We start from the raw sequence: 19,714 nt of genomic DNA, 5'->3' as shown, positions 1-19,714 counted from the left end.
AGTGCTTTCCTAACATGGTTTCCCTATGGAATTTCATACTTTGCCAGCAAATCTCCCAATCAGCCATGGAGCACATCCAGCACTAGAAACAACTGTAGCGCCTGAATATTGTATCTACGGGTGACCTAAGACATTCTTTGTCTCAATTTGCTCTCTAACAGTCTGATGAAATAACATAAGTCAACCACACAGGATGCAATGCATCTAATGAATTCAGCTTTGGGGAGAGTTTTTGCTGTGGCTTTTTTAAAAAAAAATTTAATATTTAAATTTTTTTTCCCGCTTATGTTAGATCCAAAAAAAAGGCCTCATTTCCCCAGACTGTGTATGGCTGTAGCTGGAGTGACCATGGGTCTGAGATATTAGTGAGGCAGGGGGCCATCACACTGTACAAGCATTGTCTCTGCTACTTTTGCCAGAAATGTCCCTGTGTGCCAACAACATTTCTGAGTATAAACCCTGGGTGAGACTAGCCTGGACCAGCCTGCTCTCCAGACAAAGCCATCTGTTTATCCACCCCTGCAAGGCTCTGGCAGCACAAATCAATCCTAGAAGCCTGGTGTTGCTCAGCAGACAGGCTGAAATGAAGAGATGGTTTTTGCAAGCCCCTCAAAAAGCTAACGCCGAGTGTTTGCTGCCAGGTATACACCTGCTCCTGAGAGCAGCACCAGGCCTGGCTTACAGCCTTGGGCTGTGCTGTGGATTCATTCTGCAGCCCCTCCTCCCTGGTCTGGTTCCTCCTCAGAAGCCAGGCTCACAGGTGACACAGGGCCATTTGCATCTGAGAGAGACACAGAGCTGTGCATGCAAAGGCACCTTCTCACTCCTGCCCTAAACTGGGCTCCCTGAGCTTGGCTAATGATGGAACTTCAAGACAGGTCATGAAACCAATGGTCTCAGTCTCTCAAAGTGAGACAACAGGTTTACTGAGTATGGCACATGGGGCTTTAAAAAGGAAGCCCATGGAATAAATAGGGAACCTTCTTTGTCCTCCCCTCTGGAAGCCAAGGCTCCAAGCAAACTGGTTGTGCACACAGTTTTCCTGCCAACCCCCTGGATGAGGAGGTACCAACACTGCAGCTCTGAACATGAAAAGTAGACAAAAAGTACTCTCAAGCCCCACAGCAATCATCAATTTCTAGAGGAAAACTGGTGAGCTATAGCAAGTAATGAGCTGTGGTTTTATTCAACAGCAATGGATCTGCTCTTGCCATCGTTTTTTGGGCAGTAAGTGCCTGGTGATGTTACCAGTTTACTTTTGACTACTTGAATAATCTATCCGCAAAGTCCTATGATTCAGTCTCAGCAGAGGAATAAACTAAACACTTCCTGGTTTCACCCAAGTACATTCAGACTTAAAATACTTCTGGAAGCTCCCTTGGGAATGCCTTACTTGAGCTTCAACCCTAAATATGTTGTCTATATACCTCATATCCTTGAATACAGTATATAGTGAAACCCATTTATTTTTAAAAAAATCACATCTTTTTGCTGATATTCCTGGCCAACACACTTCAGTTACATATAAAACAGTAGACTAAAGCTGTTCCAGGGAAGTTCAGAGAAACTGGAACCAAATAATCTGTGGTCCTGGGTTTTTTTGACTTGTGTTTAACATCAAACAATTCCTGGACAAAGTCTGAGTTTTAGCACAGAAGACAGGCTATGTTCAGGGGTTAACTTGGATGTGTCCATGATGTTCTGGAAAGTGAGAGAATTTAATACTGGGTGTAGGCCATTTTGTGCCAGCTGTCCCCAGGGCTAGGGAGAAGTGCCAGGTATGTTTGCTTTACTGATACACACACAGCAATCCAATATCAAAGCTGAGCTGGTTGCAGCTGGATGGTTGCTTAGCTCATGTCTTTAGAGAACATACCTTGCCTGAGAACTTTGATTTCTACTCTTGCAACAAGTCCTTTTGGGATGTCCCTCCTACTGACTACATGTGTACATCTAGATTGTGCCTGCACGTTCATCCATTTGTGAGCACCACACCTTAGGACCCTGCAGGAGCCAGTGGAGCTCCAGCCAACACAGCCAGTGGAGACTAGGGCAGGGTTCCTCTCTTTTATCAGGACACCCCTAGCTGGTTCCATAGTTGGGAGTGACATCTCTAGGTAAAATGTTAACTGTCTGGTGCCTGGGTGGGTCACTCCCCAAAGTGATGTTAATTTCTGAATCAAACCCCTCCAGCAATGCTGCCTGCTATGACAGAAGATTATTATTTCTCAACTTTTGCCAAGACTAGAACTAGACCTTCAAGGGATGATAAGCCCTTGTGCTGGGTGGCTAATATAGTTGTACCTCTGCAAGAACCTTGCGTGAGATAAGCTCACAAAGCTATACAAGTTTTTATCATCACTTTGCTTTTGAGATGGAATTCTAAGCCCATTTCCTCATTTTGTGCAAAGCTGTAAATAATACAGCATTTTAACAAATGGGACTAATAAGAAAGATCAGAAGTGCATTTGCTCACTATATTTCATTTAGACCAGATAATGAAGCTGGGAGTTGTACTCTGATTCTGGTATTAGTTGCCTACAGATTTAGACCAGATTTTTTTTCTCCTTAACTGTTCTGGTGATCACTGATGCAATATAAAAATCTCCTCTGTCTGGATGCTGAAGGTAGAGGAACTGGGATTCAAAAGCTGGGGAAAGAGACTGGCAAATGCCAATAACTGATCTTATTCTTTATGATCATGTTCTGGGGACAGAGCAGCTAATTACTCCAATTTAATTTCACTCTTTTAGTTTTCAGGGGCCTTAAAATGCTCAGAAGTTTCTGGTGCATTCAAGTCTCCCCCTTTCCTGTTATTTATGTGTAGCTGTGTTTCATATTGTTGAAGGTATTTGGATGAACTGCAAAGAGAAGGAAAGCTATGGCTTATCCTGAGATTTGAGACTTTACAGTGGATAAGGGATAGGCAGATAGGGCTAACAACAGCATATTCCTTTCTCTTCTCAGGTCAAATACCTACTGGCAGATTTGACTTTTTTTTTGTTGTTACACGCAGTATTGGCAGTTAACCATCTTTGTTTCTCCTCATCTGTGTCAGCAGGATTCATGGTGCTATGATTCGAACGTGTATTACTAGGAACAGAATGTATGTACTCGGTTCCTAAATGGCTTTAGTATTTGAGCCCATGGGCTCAAAACATGATGGCAATATTACAATTTCTGTCTGTGTTTTGAACGCCACCCCTGCATTGTCATCTACACGCTTGAAGGACAAAAGAGAAAGGGAGAGGTTAAAAAGCTTGAAGCTCTTTCTATGCATCAGTTAATTAATAATCAGAGAAATATATGTTCTGGTCTGAAGACAGTTGGTAGGAGGACAGCATTTTGTGATAAATCTACTTTATGGGGGGATATTGGTGGGTTTTTTCTTTTTTCCTTTTTTCTCCCCCCCAGGGATTATGTAAAAACGCTGTTCTAATAAATGATTTATCAAAAGCAGCAGAGAATGGTGAAAGCTGCTAGGACAACAACAGAGGGCATCTAATCTTTCTGATTCTGCACAGCATCTTCCAGGAAAAGCACCATTGTTGGAGCCCACTACTACTTCTGGCCTGCTCTTTTCCTACAGGACTGTATTAACTATTCGTAGGCAGAAACTGGGGTACAATTTTGGAAATGCTTTATTTTCTCCCTCTTTCTTCCAGAGAAAGTTCTCGTGGTGTGATGTGGGGGGGGGGGAGCTTTGTGCCTTTCTCATTACATGATCAGCACAATCACCAATGGCTTTATGCAACAGATATTACCTAAGGGCTGTTTTTCTGTTTTAATCAGCCAGAATGATAAAGAAGGGAATTCACAATTTATGTCAGAGTACATCTAAGGACTGTTTGGTAACTGTATACTTTTTTGTTTATGGTCTGTGTTTTCTCTGCATGTCCGTGAATTAGTTTGTGCACTACCAGCATTCCTGAGCACAAAGTTATGTTTCTATGGATCCTTAGTTGGTGCTTCTGAGTTTTCTGTTTTGCTTTGCATCCAGCAAGGAGAATTAGTGGTTAATGTGCAAAAGAGTGTCTTGACGATCTGCTACCAGGTTGGAATAACCTGTTGTCCCTCTTGGGCAGGAGCTTTCCTCTGGATGGAGCCTAGTGCAGGGTGACCATGCTAAACTTCCCTTAAATCAGGAGACAAGACCACGAATGAGGTCTAGATGCAAGTTTTTAATCCAGGCTCCTGAAGTGGGGATAGATGATCCTACAGCAGGTCCACTCATGTAACTAGGTTGCCTTCAGGCAATGGGAAGGAAAAGAGGGATCTCAAAGAAATGAATGTTAAACTTTTCTTAAAACTAAGAATATTTTTATCTATGTTCCAGATACTTGCTGCCATCTCGGAGATATACTTTGCAAGAGATTGCCACAGAAGCAAGTAGGAATAGGTGCTTATTAGCTATTTTTAGGCCAGACTTTTTTTTTTACTAGTTCTGGCCATCAGAGTATTTGTCTGACTGCCATGAAGGATCTTTCTTGGTTCTTCTTCCTTCAGTTATGAAAGTCACTAGCTGAGGAGAGCATCTCTGAACTTTTTCCTTTTGACATTCAGCCCATATTCATTTTACTAGAGGGAGATAAGAGTAACAGAAGAGCAAGGATCTGCTGCTCAGCCTCTGGGAGAGCAAGAGAAGAAATGCCAGGCACGTGGCCTAGGCACTAGCAAAAGGGAAGTTTGTGCCTCTTGCTTCCCTTGTGCCCAAAGTGCTTCCACCCAGGCTGTAAGAAGGGAGCTTGGCCAGATGGGAACCCCAGAATCACAGACTATCCTGAGCTGGAAGGGACCCACAAGGGTCACCGAGTCCAGCTCCTGGCCCTACACAGGACAGCCCCAAGAGTCACACCATGTGTCTGAGAATACTAAAATGGAGGGACCTGCAGAGAGTACTGGTGACTGGTTAGACCAGAGACCTCGCTCTCCTGTCCTTCCTCCAAGAACCTGAATCAGTAATTAAGGAATTAGTTATTGACACAACTGGTTGTTGATATAACTGATGGGTTCCTTGCTTTTGTTACTGACCAGTGAAAGGTGAGATCTAGAAAAGTGTTTTTTGCTGTGAAGGCAACAATGAGGTGCTCACATCAAAATTGTTTTCCTGTGGGTAGGATGGTGTTCAGTAGCTCCTGTCCTTCTCCCCCTTGCAGGACCTGCCCACCTACTCCTCAGACCTTCCCTGACACTTCAGCCTATTTAATTCCTATGACTGTTCAGTTTCTTTTTCTCTGTTTTTATTAGTCTTATCAGAGAATTGAGGTTTTCCTTTAATTGCTTTGCAAGGTCTTTACCTTGCTGTGTTCTTTACACAATGTACTAGCTACTGCCTCGCAATTTTTTGGTGCTGTAAAGAATTTCAGGATACAATCTGTATGTAAGTAGCTCTATAATGTATGTGTGCATTGGAAGGTATTGTATTGTAAGGTGATTTATGGGTACTGGAATACTCAATAAAGGAGTGCATCTGCAGAGCAAGGGCATAGCGCCTCAGCTGTTTTCCAGTGTCTGAGAGGGTTGGATGACTTTTTTGGATTATTTAACCTTCCACTGCTGTTTAATTATGTCCGAGAAAGATCTGTCTATCCAGCTATCCATTCCATCCATCCATCCATCCATCCATCCATCCATCCATCCATCCATCCATCCATCCATCCATCCATCCATTTTTTAAATGTATGAACAGTAAGTAACCAACAACAGCGCTAAACAACTAGTACTAAATATTTCCCATCTGTGGGATGAGATAATTGGACACTCAGAATATTCAAAGAACTGGCTCAGAAATCTGCCGAATCATTAATGTTCATTTTGAAATTTATGGAATATTAGAAAACCTTCAAAATGTTCCAGGACAAGAAAAAATCTAACATCAATTTTAAAGGGTGTAAACTAGGTGACCCAATAAACTTAGTTAAACTTTCATAAGTGTCAGAAAAATTATGAGAATTTTTATATGAGATAATATGGCAAAGAATTTAAAGATACACAATTAGTACCAAGTATCATGGTTTCATGGAACATAGCATCTATCAAATGAAACTGATTGCATGAAATTGCAAGTTCGGTGAACAAAGTTATCATAAGTGTATTTAAACTTTGGAGTATTTCAGATAGCTCTTCTTTACAGAAAATGAAATCAGCCCAGAAATGAGACCACCAAAAAATCTGTCAGTTGTGACAAACAAAATTGCAGAGATTCTAGTAGGCTCCTTCAGTGGTGTGCTGAAATCTCTGTGCTATTCAATTTCTCTAGCATTACTTGGAAGGCATTTGGAGTAATTACTGGTAAAATTGGCCAATCATACAAAAATGGTGAAATAATGACAGAAGTAAGTGACCTGGGTCACTGTGTAGGCTGGACACAGTTAAAGGGTGTTCATTTTAATCCAATCAAATGCAAAATTAAGTATCTGCAGGAAAAAGCAAGTAGGTCACTCATAAAAAGAGGAAATCCTCATTAGAAAACAGTGCCTCTTAAGAAGAAGATGGGTGTCATAGTAACAGCCAAATATATGAGCACTCAGGACTGTGCTGAAATTCTCAAGTCCTGGGACTTAGTGCAGTTCTGGGATGAAGTTAACCTCTGCTGAATATCCTCCAGAAATAGCAAGTATGGCTCAGGAAGGATCCTTACTGTAATTCTGCATTTAGTCCTAGTGACTGCTCTACAAAACAAATGAGTTTTAATACTTATTCAGAAGTAGAAGAGTAATTCTAGGTCTGAAAATGTAATCAGAGTAGCCACAGTTTATTGAAGAGAAGGTTAAACATACTTCAGGGCATAGTCTGTAAATAATACCTACTAAAACATGGGGTTCTTTTAAAATGGGGGGGAAGGAAGAGCTTGCTGATTTCTTCTAGCTGGATGCAGGCATTTGTCAAATTTAAAATGAAGATAAGGCACCACATCTGCATATTTTAAATGGTGAAGTAATTAACTATTTTGGAAAATATCTTGTTTAGCAATAGTGGAGCACCTATCACATGAAACCTTGATTAAGAGATTTTCTAAAAGGGATGCTATGACTCAAACAGAAGGTTTTAACCTGTCACATGAGCTGAGGCACCTGGCATATGTTACTTCAGACTTCAGTCCAAAGGATTAGAACAGTCTCTTCTGATACTGCGTATCTGTCTATTGTTCATTTTGCATTTCAGGTATTTAGAGAACCAGTTCTTGCCTACTAGTCTGGGATGGATTGAGGTGAGAGACATGATACAGGTGACAATTGATGTTAATGCCTTATAATAAATGGCCCCAAAGTGTGGGCTGCAGACCACTGAGAGGGCTGACTGGTACTCGTTCTTCATCTTGCTTCCAGCTGAGACAAACTGAACAGATGGGAAGGGGAGATTAAATGAAGAGTGAAAGTAGATGGCATGATTAACTTTCTCTAAAGGTCAGAACACCCATAGCAGAAGGTAGCTTGAAATACACAAGTATCTTCCTTATGTCGCCTTCCTGTCTTCCTGTGCACAAAACTACCTCTCCACATTGCAACAGTGTGAGCTGGAGTGTGCAGAGAAGTTGGCCCTTGTTTTTGTGCATTGCCTGTTGTACGATCTCCAGATGGAAAAATATCTAGGATATAGAAGAAGCAAGAGGCAATAGATGCTGACCCTGAATATGGTCATGAAACCCAAGAACTACTCCACCTAAGAGCCTTCTCTTTCATAATGTGTGGTGTTTGATTGTTTTTCATAGGAAAATTGTTGTCATGAGTCATGTTTACTCAAAGCACAAGGGTAAGACTCTAGATTAGACTAGAATTTTGACAATTTAAACAACTGCATGGTCAGATCTCATCTGAGGGTTCAAATTCAAAGAGGGGAAATCTAGATTACATGTATAAAAGAATTTTTTTACTGTGAGAGGGATGAGACTCTGGTTCACTTTGCCCAGAGAAGCTGTGGATGCCACATCCCTGGAAGTGTTCAAGGCCAGGTTGGATGGGGCTGAGAGCAGCCTGATCTAGTGGAAAATGTCCCTGCCCATGACAGGGGACTGGAATGAGATGATCTTTCAGGTCCCTTCCAACCCAAACAAGTCTATGATTCTGTGATCCAAGGTTTTGGCTCATATACACATCTGAGCACATGACCAGGCCTAACTTTTTGTATAAAGATAAAAGGGAGTAAAAACTTCATATAGAAAACTACAACAGATCTCTCATCATATGAGTGGAGTAAAGACTGAAACTTTTTCCTGTAAACAGAGGTTTTCTAAAGGATGAGCAATGCTTGTCTGATGCTATGAACTGTGGTTCTACCCATTCTAAGTAGGAGTTGAAGCCATACAATGAATTGATGGAAGAAGTGAAGGATTGAGGCTTCAGCCATTTTTTGGAGAGCCCATGAATCAGATACTGGACCAGTGTACATGCATGTCTGCTGTGGACAAAAAGCACTGTGGTTCTTCTATAAGAAACATAATATTCCAGCCCAGGGGGTGATGATCATCTTCCTCACAAGGAACAAACAGCCAGTGATGAATCACCCATGGATGAGTAAATAGATTTTTTCCTCTTTTTGAATGATGAGTAGGATTGAAACTATTTCCTAAATGCTCTCAGAAATGGATGGAATTCTTCTTGACTTGTTTTCTGAGCCTTCCTTGAAAACATCTGATTTCATCATGTGCCAGTATAAAGTTTATGGGGGAAAGCACATGGTTGAAAAAAGCAGGTGAACTTTTAAGGATATATGTTCCCCAATGAGAAATTGGAAATAAAGGATGAATATAATGCAGGTTTTACACAAGTTTTGAGCAGATGTTGATGCTCAGTTAAGGATGCACTGAGATTGTTACTGAATCAAAATGAAGGCTATTTTTACATTTGTTTTGTTGAAGTTTCCAATATAAACCAGATGAAAATAATAATGGAAGCTCCCACCAGCCATGTCACAATCCATTTCTCATCTAAATCTAATTTCTTTGCTCCCTGATTCTCTCTTGGATCCTGTTTCATTTGTGACTTTTTGATAAAGAAGCCATGTATGAAAAAGGCAACTGCTGAAATCACCAGTCATCCTTCTTGATCTATAAGAGACAAGCATCATAAAAAGGGACCTTTTTCTTGAAAATATTTCATAGTAGGAAAGGTAAGGAAATTACTTCCTGGACCAATCAAGAAAAAGAATCCAAAACCCAAAACACCCAAAAACCCCAGGAAACCCTGTCAGGAAGGTGTGCTGTGAAACTGTACTAATCACTGTTTTTTTAGCAGTTCTCTCATGTCCCAGGGAGCCTCTGAGTCACATGCATTTTTGGTGCAGCAATGCCCAGAACCTTCCCACCTGGCTCTTGCTGACCATTACTCAGATGGACAACTGCCCACCCCTTCCCTGCTGGTTGCTGAACATCTGATACCTCATTATGGGTAGTTTGGGACAACCCAACACAGGCAGAAAGGCCTGGAGCTTCTCCTGTGCAGCAGTCTGGAAGTTTCTGTTCAGAAGCCAGAAGTGGTGATGAACAGGTTTTGGCCACGATTTTTGAAGGAGTATTTTGCTTTCTATGGAGGCAATTGTGTGAAAAATAGCTAACCAAACTAAAAGTGAGCTCAGCAGGAAAACAAACCTCCTCATATGCAGTGAGTCTTTTGGAAAGGAAAGGAAAGGAAAAGAGGAAATCTCTCAATATCTAGACCAGGATGTTGTGAACTGGCACTGGCCCATGCTGGGTAGCAAGAGGAGAAGGGAAAGGGTTGTACACATTTTAGCTGGAAGATAACATCTCCAGATTCAAACTGCTATTACATTTGTGGAACTTTCACTGTCATTGTAAGACCTTCATGTTTTCAACAACCCCCAAAGGACAAGAAAATGATTGTCACGTTCCTTAATTTAAAAAAAACCCCAAAAACAAAACAAACAATGGGAAACAAAAACCGTCATATTATAGCAGAGATGCTGACAGATTCCTGTGGATCTGCCAGCAGAATGTTCACCACTGTTGGCCTTCAAAGGCTGAATCTTGGTGATCTCAATGAAGAACAGTCTGCAGTTCCTCAGAGGAGTTACATTCAGCCTGTGGGACCTGAGTCATAACACAGATTTGCTAAATCCTGGTCTGGTACTGGCTGTGGGGCCTCTGCCCAATGACCTGTCTGAGCTCTTGATCCACCCTTGGGTAAAAGATTGGAAAATAAGTTTATTTTTTAATTACTGAAATAAGAGGAGTGGTAATATATCTTGAAAACATGGTTTTGAAAATGCTTTTGAACAAAAAAATTAAAGACCTGAGAAAGGGCATGATGTGTATTGATGGTTTGTAGAGGGATCTTAATTTGAAGCGATGGGGTAAAAATATGGACCACTCCTAAAAAAAAGTGTCCTAAAAAACCTGTTAGGAAAAATTCTCTCATCAGAATTTGAAAAACCCCTAGCAAAACAAAAAGAGATCTGAAACCTGTTCAGCCATGTCAGAAGATGCACGAAGACCTGGGTAAAGGATTTTTCTGAAGATCCTTCTAGAGAGGGATTTAAAGGATCTGTAGAGATCTGTCTTTACAAGAATAATTTAATTTCACCTTTAAATGGTCAGAACACAATCAGATTTTTAGGTTGTGTTGTCAGAAAGGAAGAAAATCTGTTCCCTATCAGAGTTCATGGAGCATCTGGACGATGATCTTAGCCATATAAATTAATTTTTGGTAGCTCTGAGAGGAGCAGGGGTTTGGACTCTGTGATCTTTATGGGTCCCTTCTAACCTGAGATATGATTCACAGAGGTGTCTGGTGGGAGAATGAGAGACAGGGGACATAAACTGAAACAGCAGAGGTTCAGACTGAACACAAGGAAAAGCTGTTCACCTTGAAGGCCAGCAGCCATTGGAGCAGGTTGCTAAAATTCAGACAATTGTTCAACAATTTTTGTTGTTTTCAGTAACTTGTGTCTGCCAGCTTTTATATTTGTTATTGAACGCATGTAATGTATTTACATGTATAATGTAAATACCTATGCACATCTTATATCATATCTATATATATAATGTAAATACTTATATATGTGTGATCCGACAGATCAACACTGGGGACAGCACAGCTAATGCCAAATTTCTTTTGGGATTTCATATAGATGAAACCAGAAATGGTTAAGAATGATACACCTGTTTTTGTGGGGATCTGCAAGTTGTTACCCCGATGACAGCTTTTGAATATGTCAATATATACTATTTGAAGATGCTAATCTTATCTAGGGATTTTTTGATTTAGGTTTACTTACTTGAAAAGGGAAGATATCTCACACACAGCCATAAATTGAAACAACGATAAGGTTGCAAAATGAAGTACTCATTTAGAAATGCAAGAAATTATGTTACCTATAAAATTTTAATTCTGTATTGCTTTGTATATGCATAAAGGCATTGCTTCTAACCACACATTTCTGTATTTTTCTCTTTCATGGCATCCTTGTTTTAATTACTGCCGAGAATGAATAACATAACAGGGCAAGGAAAATGGCAATGTATCAGACTTATTATTGTAAGTGTTGGAATTTAGATAGTAAATAAGGCAGGGAAAGGATGGTTTTGTAGTTGTACAACCAGATGTCGCCTTGGAAAACTGGAATTTGTCCCTATTTCTGCCATGACATCTCAGTTATTCTAAGTATATCATATATCACAGAATTCATTTGGAAAGACCTCTAGGCTGTTTTTTTTTTTTTTACTATTAAATAAAATAGAGCAGGTTCTGAGTGCCAGTGGTACACCATGGCTTGAATCTATGTCACTAAACTGTCTTACCTCTTAAAAGTGGGTGTACCTGTCCCTTGTCATTGCTGAGTCATGCCCAAGCAAGGCCCAGCTGTGGCTTAATTGTCATGGCCCACCCAAATTGAGATAACAGCACACAAATGTTAAAAATATGTGTAAAATTGTGGCAGAGTGGTTTTTTGCAGCTATGTGAAGCCGTTTTAGTTTGCAGTGAAGATGAAGTTTTACTGGGTTTTCCTCTTCTCTAGGAGTGTGACCTGGGATTTCACTGGCAGAAAAGCTGCTGCCTATACTTGCATCTCAAGCAGACAAAAACATAGCATGCTCTGCATTATGCTAAAGTCTTAGACAAAGCAGGTAAACAGACTGATCAGTCTTGTGGCAACTCAGATCAGGAATCCAAGATCAATAAATTGTTTTGGGTATTTCTCTGCCTCATCATCCCCTTGGTGAAATGAGGACACCATGAGCACCAGCAGAATGCCCTTGCTTAGCTCTGTGAACCTCTCAAATGCTCTGCTGGGAGGGTCTTAGGAAAACCGGTGAGGAAATAAAAATAAATTCATATTCATGGCAGAGTTTGAATATTGTGTAAAAGGAAGGCTTGGGGCCAAGCATGAAGATGTGAGGATCTGTTGAACAGCTGATCAGTAACTAACCAGGCAACAAGACTTCAAGATGGTGAAAAGCAGACGTGTGCAGTGGATGAGACACAATGGGTGGATGTAAAGAAGCTGAAGATAGGTATGTGGGGGGATGGATGGCTGCATGGACTGGGAGAGACTCATCCATCCTACAGCTTGAATTTTCCTTGCATCAGAGATCTTGGGAGAACAAAAAATAAACCCAGATGCCATGGGTAGACAAAATACTCTAGCAGGTCTGCAGTCCCACAGGAGTAGGATGTGTTAGGTCTGCGCTCTGCAAATCCATCACTTTGAGTTCAGAAATGGGCCTGCCCATTGTCATTATTTTGACTTCTGAACAGTAACTTCTTACTGGAATGAAAGTAGCACTAAAACTCCTCCTCTGGTATTAGCTCTTAACTCTGGTTATTTCTGTTAGTCAGACAGTGACCATTTCCCTTTTGAAAATCACTGAAGGAGTAGCCACAATGACCCTGCAGTAATGAATTCCTCCATCTAATTACAGCAGGAGAAAGAACATTTAAAATGATGGTGTAAGTGTGTGCATGAGTAGGTATGTAGACACATATGCATAGCTTAAAAAAAAAATTTTGGGCAGACTTTATCACTTGTGGGGAGAGATAGGTAGAATAGTGATAGACACATGGACACCCAGATAAATAGAAGATAGATTCTGCTAACATATTCTTGTCTAATAAATTGTTGAGCTACAAAAGAAAGCAGAAATCCCTGTGTACAATGTATAGATTTTCTTTAATGTGAGTTATTGGGAAAAGACAGAGCTGTCCCTTTAACTGGAGGGCTGCAAACAGCTGTTCCTTATGCATACATGCTTGCTTGGTCTGAAAGTTTTGGTAAGTCAGTGCATAACTGACAGTTAGATTTATCTCCCCAATAAGCAATCAACATTATAATAAAGGAAAAATGCTTTCAGTGCACCTTTGAGAGTGCATCAGAAATTAATCTAAACATCAAATTAATTATAGTTTGTAAATGAATAGTGGCTCACAGCCCTAATACTTCTCCCGTTCCTCCTCCTCCCCCTAAAGCCTCCCCCAACCAAAAGCAATGGCTGGAGGTGCTGTGCAGTGAGTTTGATGAACAGCTCCTTCTCTTTCTTACTCACACAACTCTTTCCTTATCAGCTGGAAGAGTTTCATCCTCACTCTCCAGACCTGAAATCTCAGAGCCTGGCCGCTTTGGAATATGCTAGCAAATATTAAACTTCTGTGTCTCCTTCCCCTTCTCTCTGAGAGCTCAAAGCATCCCTCTGGGGGTGTCCTTCTCCCCTTGGATTAGTTTCCAGCTGAGCTGGACACACCTTATGAATCCCTCTTAGCTCTCTGGCCGTGCCAAGTCCTTCAGAGTGGAGAGGACCACAAAAAAACAGTGCTGATCTGAACTGAAACATACCAGGGTCAGACATGCTTAATATGCCTGAAAAATCAGTTCTGTTTTGTCTCAACTCAGGCACTCGAAGGAGTGGCTTCTTCCATTGCTCTTTGAGCTTTGATCTGTGGGCTGTAGCCATATGGGAATGACAAACAGATTTTGCAGGGCCCTGAAATAAAATGTATTATCACTAGATCATGTAAAATAAAGGACAGAGCCCAATTCTAAGGCTACAGGGATAAAGGATCAGGTAAAGACTTTCCTTAGGAAATTTGAAATCAGGTTAATGGTAAAAAGAAAAAAAAAACCCGAACTTAATCATAGTACTGATAATAGTGAGAAACATGCCTCAAGTCCTTTCTAATAACACATCTATTTGGTGAGAGTTTCCTGTTTACCAAAAGAAGAATCAGAAAAGAAACCCCAAACCCCTTTCATCTGATAAAAAACTCTCCTCATCCACGAATCCTAAAGGAGTCAGTGTACTGATTCAAGAAGGGGAGACCAAGCCTGACAGCTAGGCTGACCTGTGATCACCCATATGGGCTATGAGCATGCAACTGGAATTTCTTTCCTTTACAACACCTTACTTCTGCGCCTGCCCATTTCCCTGCATGAACCCAAGGAGAGTTCCCTTTTTCTTTCTTTCTTTTTCTTTTTTTTTTTTAAATTTTTTTTATTAAGTGAGAATCTGCCATATTTGGCAGGGCATATTGGAGGCACATTGTCAGCAGGTGCTGAACAATATTTTCCTAATGTACCTCAGGGTCCCTTGTTCCACTCCTATGTCTTGTGGAGTGCTGCCAATGCACTTTAGACCTAATATGCAATGCCCCTGGTCCCAGGGCCCTGTACAGCTTTGCCAGTGTCCTATTCTCTTGACACGTCTTTCTTCCTTCTATTTCAGCTTCCAGATTGAAACTCTGTAGATCATCATGACCTGCCTGCTGCCTTGCATCTCCCACTCCACCTTTTTTGCCACCACACTGCAGCATTTAACTGCCACAGCATGTTTTTAATAACAAGATACAAGCTCTACCCATCCCTCAGCCCTTCTCCTGAGCTTCACCCCCTCCTGTGTTCAGTTCTCATTCCTCACTGCTTTTCTCACTTTTAATCTCTCTCCTTTGTCTCCCCAGTTTCTTTTTATAAGCTAGGAGGAGTTTAGTAGGGAATAGAATTATTCAACAGCAAACTTAATTAACTATTATGACCCTCATCAAGTGATGTTATTTTCTCTATTTTGGCATCTTCATAGAAGACAGGATGTTTTACCAAATGAGGTGGCCCATTAGAAACCTTCAAATGCACTCCCTGCAGGAATCTGGAATGAAACTCAATGTTCATGTTGTACTAAGAGTCAAATAAGATATTTCCTTTAGGACATATTGACCTGTGGTCCTAAGAAGCCCTTGCAGTTTGTAAGCTGAAATTCTCCTTTTTTTTGTTTAATGTGGGACATTTCAAAAAGGTGTGAGGCATTTTGCCAATGTGAAAGTGCATCTGGAATGTGCAGGAAAGAAGAGAAGTATATGGCACTTGTGGTTGCTTACACCTGGGGTGTCAGAGCATGTCAAAGTGAGTGGAGGAAGTCACAGTGTCTCTCTGGGAATAAGACAGGTTGTTCACAGCCTTCCAGAGTCACTGTCCCATGGGGAGAAACTGAAACTGCTACACCAATGGGTATGAAGAGCAGGCACATGCCAAGGAGACATGTAGGGGACAAAGCAGGGACATGCAGCAGAATTGGCCTGACAGTGTCTGCTGCTCAATGGTGTGCAAAAAATTGGCAGATCCAGGTGCTTATTGCTCTCAGAAAGAGGTGACTGGAGCAAACCAAGTGTTCCAGTAAAGCAATTCCTCCAGCTTTAATTTATCTACATCTTATTTGACACTTTGGGATAACCACTTGACCTCTGCTTCTCCATCCATGTTCTCGTTTTTCTAATTTCTGACATGTCTTTCTAATTAATACTGCCCAAACCCGCCTTGCTTGCTCTCCTCTCTGTTAAAACATTTTTTCTAGAATATGCCTGTCTCTATATTTCACTAACTTAATGTCTTCAAGTGCTTTCTGTAAATGTGTTTTGTGAGGCAACAGTGAGTGCTCCTGGGCTGTGTTGCAGCTTCACCCATGACAGAGGTAGAGTTAGCCATGTGTAGGCAGGGTGAAATTTGCCCTTCTCACATTGCCCACTTGCCTTAGCAGCCTTAAAAGCGTTGTTTAACTGGAGTTCTCTTTTAGCCTTGTACACAAACTGTTCACATTTAAACTATCTACATAGCTGAGAGGGGAATTGTCACCAGAACCACTGAGACCAGCACAAAGATGTAATCCTCTGACATTCAGCACACCTACACACAGAATAACTTGCACACATGTAGTGGGAATGTGAAAGACCCAGTGAAAATTCTGCCTTGTGCAGACACAGACTCTGGGCTCCTGCAGGTGTTGACATTCAGGCTGTGGCACACTTTACCTCCATGCAAGTCTTCCTGGACTAGCCCACTCTGAGAATGGGAGTCACCGTCTTCAAGGAGTGTCCAACTAAGTGTAACTTTTCTCTGAGTGAGGTGTGTCCTGCTGTGGCCCTGCCATTTCTCTGGGAACGGACAGCATGGCCCAGCTGGAGAAACATGCTGGCTGCAAAAGGAGTGTGTGGGCAGAGGCTGCAGGGGTCAGCTGGGCATTGGGTGAAGAACCGTGAGAGAGGAGAGAGAAGGGCAGAATGGTGGAGAGCTGTGAAGGGGAAATCACTAAGTCTGAAATACAAGAATGGACAGGACAGTGCCTGAGAAGAAACCCAAGGGGATGCAGATATGGTTGGTGATGGGGGCTCAGGTCAGGGGGATACACAGGGTGTTGGTGAATGGGAAGGATGGGGATGGTCTGCATTTGGCCATGTCACAGCTGCATCAGGACAGGGACGGGAGAAAAAGAAAACAGAGGTTTGAAAAATTGCAAGAGAAAATGAAGGATTTGGGTCTAGCCTGGATGTGTGCAGCAGAAGAAAAGTCATAGGCCAAGAAGCCTCCCAGACAAAATTACTTTTTTCAATGAGAAGCTGGGGTTGTTTCGTGGGCAGTCCTACACAGCAGAGCAGGCAGCCCTGCTAGGGAAAACAACAGGCATACTCTGAACACTTTCACATTTTATATCTGATGTTGCTGTTTACTGTAGCTTGCATTCCTCACTTGTCAGCCAGGAGGCAGTGGCCTCTAAATTGGGGTTGTCAAAGGCTTGCTGACCACACTGGGGTTTCTTTAGCATGTGCAGGTGCTAGTGGTTCTCTGCAGGCTTATGGACTCCAGAAACTAGGAGAAAGGTTTGTTTCTGATCTTGTTTTCTTCCTAACACTCCTGTAACTGCCAAACAGTATCCTGCCAGTAGTGGCAAAAAGAGGTAAGTTTGTGTTCAAAATGCAGGAAAGAATTCAGAGCCAAATAATAAGGACAAAATTCATAGAGTGGTTTGGGTTGGAAGGCACCTTTGAGTTCATCAAGTTCCAACCACCCTTGCCCTTTGGAGGGACACCTTCCACTGGGCCAGGTTGCTCCCAGCTTTGTCTGACCTGGCTTTGGACACTTCCAGGGGTGGAATACCCACAGGTTCTCTGCCCATCTTGTCTCAGGGCCTCACCACCCTCACAGTCAAGAATTTGTTCTTAATAGTAGGATATATCCCCCCTCTTTCACTTTAAAGCCATTCCCCCTCGTCCTATCCGTACTTGGTTTTGTGAAAAGTCCATCTCAGCTCTCTTGAAGACATTTTAAATAGTGGAAAGTGCTATGAGGGTTCCCTGGAGTCTTCTCCAGGCTCAGCAACCCCAATTCTCTCAGCCCATCTTCATAGGAATGGTGGCCCAGCCCCCTGATCATCCTTGTGGGCCTCCACAATTCCATTTTGACATGCTGCTCTACGGACTCGTTCAGTTTGTGCCAGATGTTTACAGCTTGTTCAAGAGTGAGACAAAGGCATCAAATAAAGAGTTTTCTGTTCCCGTGGAAAAAAACATGGTGACATTTTTCTCCATAGAATTTTTAAAGTTTGTCTAAAGCAGGACTTCTTGACAATTTCTCGACAACCTGGGGCTAAACTCTGTTACAGCAATTTATTTGGGATCTGCTTAGCAGATATATTTTAAAAGGTCATATAATAGTGGAATATCTTTCTGGGGCCAGACAGAATTGTCCCCCCAGGCTAGCAGTTGGAGAGCTCTAGCTGCACTAAAAAAAAGTGAAATAGAATGCAAATGCTGTGTTCTTACATGTTGAGTTTTGGGAAATGTTTAAGTAGCAAAGAAATTATTTTTTTTTTATTTTCAAAGTTAATAAACTCCCTTCTTTTCCTTTAGGAAAAAGTAATTTATTTTTTATTTAAATTTATTTCCTCAACAAAAATGCCAACTTCAGTAGACTTAGCAGAACAAATGAGCCCCGATTTCCTCTAATACCTTTTACATTTTTACATTGCTTTAAATCTGAAGGTCAGGAGGGTGGGAGGTTTTGAAAAGCAACATAACCTACCTGTGATAGTTAGCTACCTGTGCTTTTGTTATTTTTATCCTTCTGGAGGTGGTGATGTGGAAGCATAGTCAATCTGTTTGTCTGAGACCAGCAGTCACAGTAGGCACTCAGCTCTGTGGAAAACTAGGTGAAACCCAGAGACAACTGGAACTTGACACCTGGGACCTCAAACTGACTGCACCTGGGTATTTGTGTCTTGGAAGCTGATATTAAGTGAGCAAGATCCACCAGCAATCTCTAATTCCTTCTTTTGCTTGTCTGTGTATTTGAGTCAACACTTCTAAAGGGCACTTCCCTGTTTGAGCCTCCAATATCCCACAGTTAGTTTCAGAGTTCACTTCATCCAACAAGCTCACATTTAGTTTCTCCCAGTAAAACAAAAATAAAAATTTCTGCTAAGACCTCTCAGTTCCTGCTTAACTCTCAGCCTCAATCTCACAGTACCTCAGAAGCAGCCCCAGATCCCTGCCCACAAACCCCACAAATGGGATATTTGTCACCTCATGGGGCCTTGTAGCCATGAGCCTTTGAACTGAGTGGGGATAAGGCTCATAGCTGTCCAGAAGGCATCTCCATTTACTTCTCAATCTGTGGAGAGCCAGGCCCAGAATCCCTCCAGACACTGATGACAATTTCACTGCCAAAGGTTCATTTCTAATCTCTGGGTCTCCTTGGAGCATCAGTGTCACCTAGAGCTGTGGTGGTCTGTTCAACTTGTGATGAGATTTTATATACACATAAATATATATATAAATAATTTGTATATAAAAAGCAGGCAGGCTCTGGATTCATTGGTGCAAATTCATAGTTTTAAGTTCTAATTTGAATTTGCCAACTGCCTCTGCACGCCAGACTGTTTGTCCTTCATTCCTCTGTGCTGGAGAGTGCAGCAACCCAGTGACTCCTGGTGCCTGGGAGGACTCCCAGTGATGAGAGTGTCCCTCTCATCAGGGGTCAAGGCTCCTTCAAACAGAAAAAGGGAAAATAGCCTGTTCAGGCCCTCTGTGGATGGGCAGGAGAAACTGTGCATAGAGAGAGGGCACAAAACTCTTGAAGTAGTCTCTGACATGCACCATGGTAGCAAGGGATGAAGTAAGAGCTTTGGGAGGTGAGCTGTTCAGGAGGGAAAGGGGAAGGGAGCATGGAAAGAAAGCATAGTGTGGAGATTGAGAGTGGTTTTAAAATCGAATGAAAACTCCAATGAGTCTTAACTCTGGAAGTTTGCCTGAGAGACAGAATCCAGATTAGCTGCAAGTAACAGGAAAAAAAAGCAATAGTTTGTTCTGTTGCACTTCCCAGGGAGGGTCTGCAAGAGGTGCAGGATGGCAGAGAATCAAAAATTACAGATCCCAGCAGTGGGCACATGGCTTGGGAGTTCCCCTGTGTGTGGGATCAAGCCACACTGCCAGAAGGAGCCCTTGAC

The 19,714-nt window shown here is 41.8% G+C and overlaps 1 protein-coding gene across 16 annotated transcripts in view; it reads right to left on the bottom strand.

The window, feature by feature from the left end:
* The window catches only part of CELF4 (CUGBP Elav-like family member 4), a 688,948-nt gene that overhangs the window by 23,995 nt on the left and 645,239 nt on the right, over positions 1 to 19,714 (bottom strand). The window lies entirely within an intron of this gene.

This window comes from Catharus ustulatus, chromosome Z (genome assembly GCF_009819885.2).
Source record: "Catharus ustulatus isolate bCatUst1 chromosome Z, bCatUst1.pri.v2, whole genome shotgun sequence".
Taxonomy (NCBI): Eukaryota; Metazoa; Chordata; class Aves; order Passeriformes; family Turdidae; genus Catharus; species Catharus ustulatus.
The sequence above is the reverse complement of the archived record's forward strand: the minus strand, read 5'-3'. Positions and strand labels throughout refer to the sequence as shown.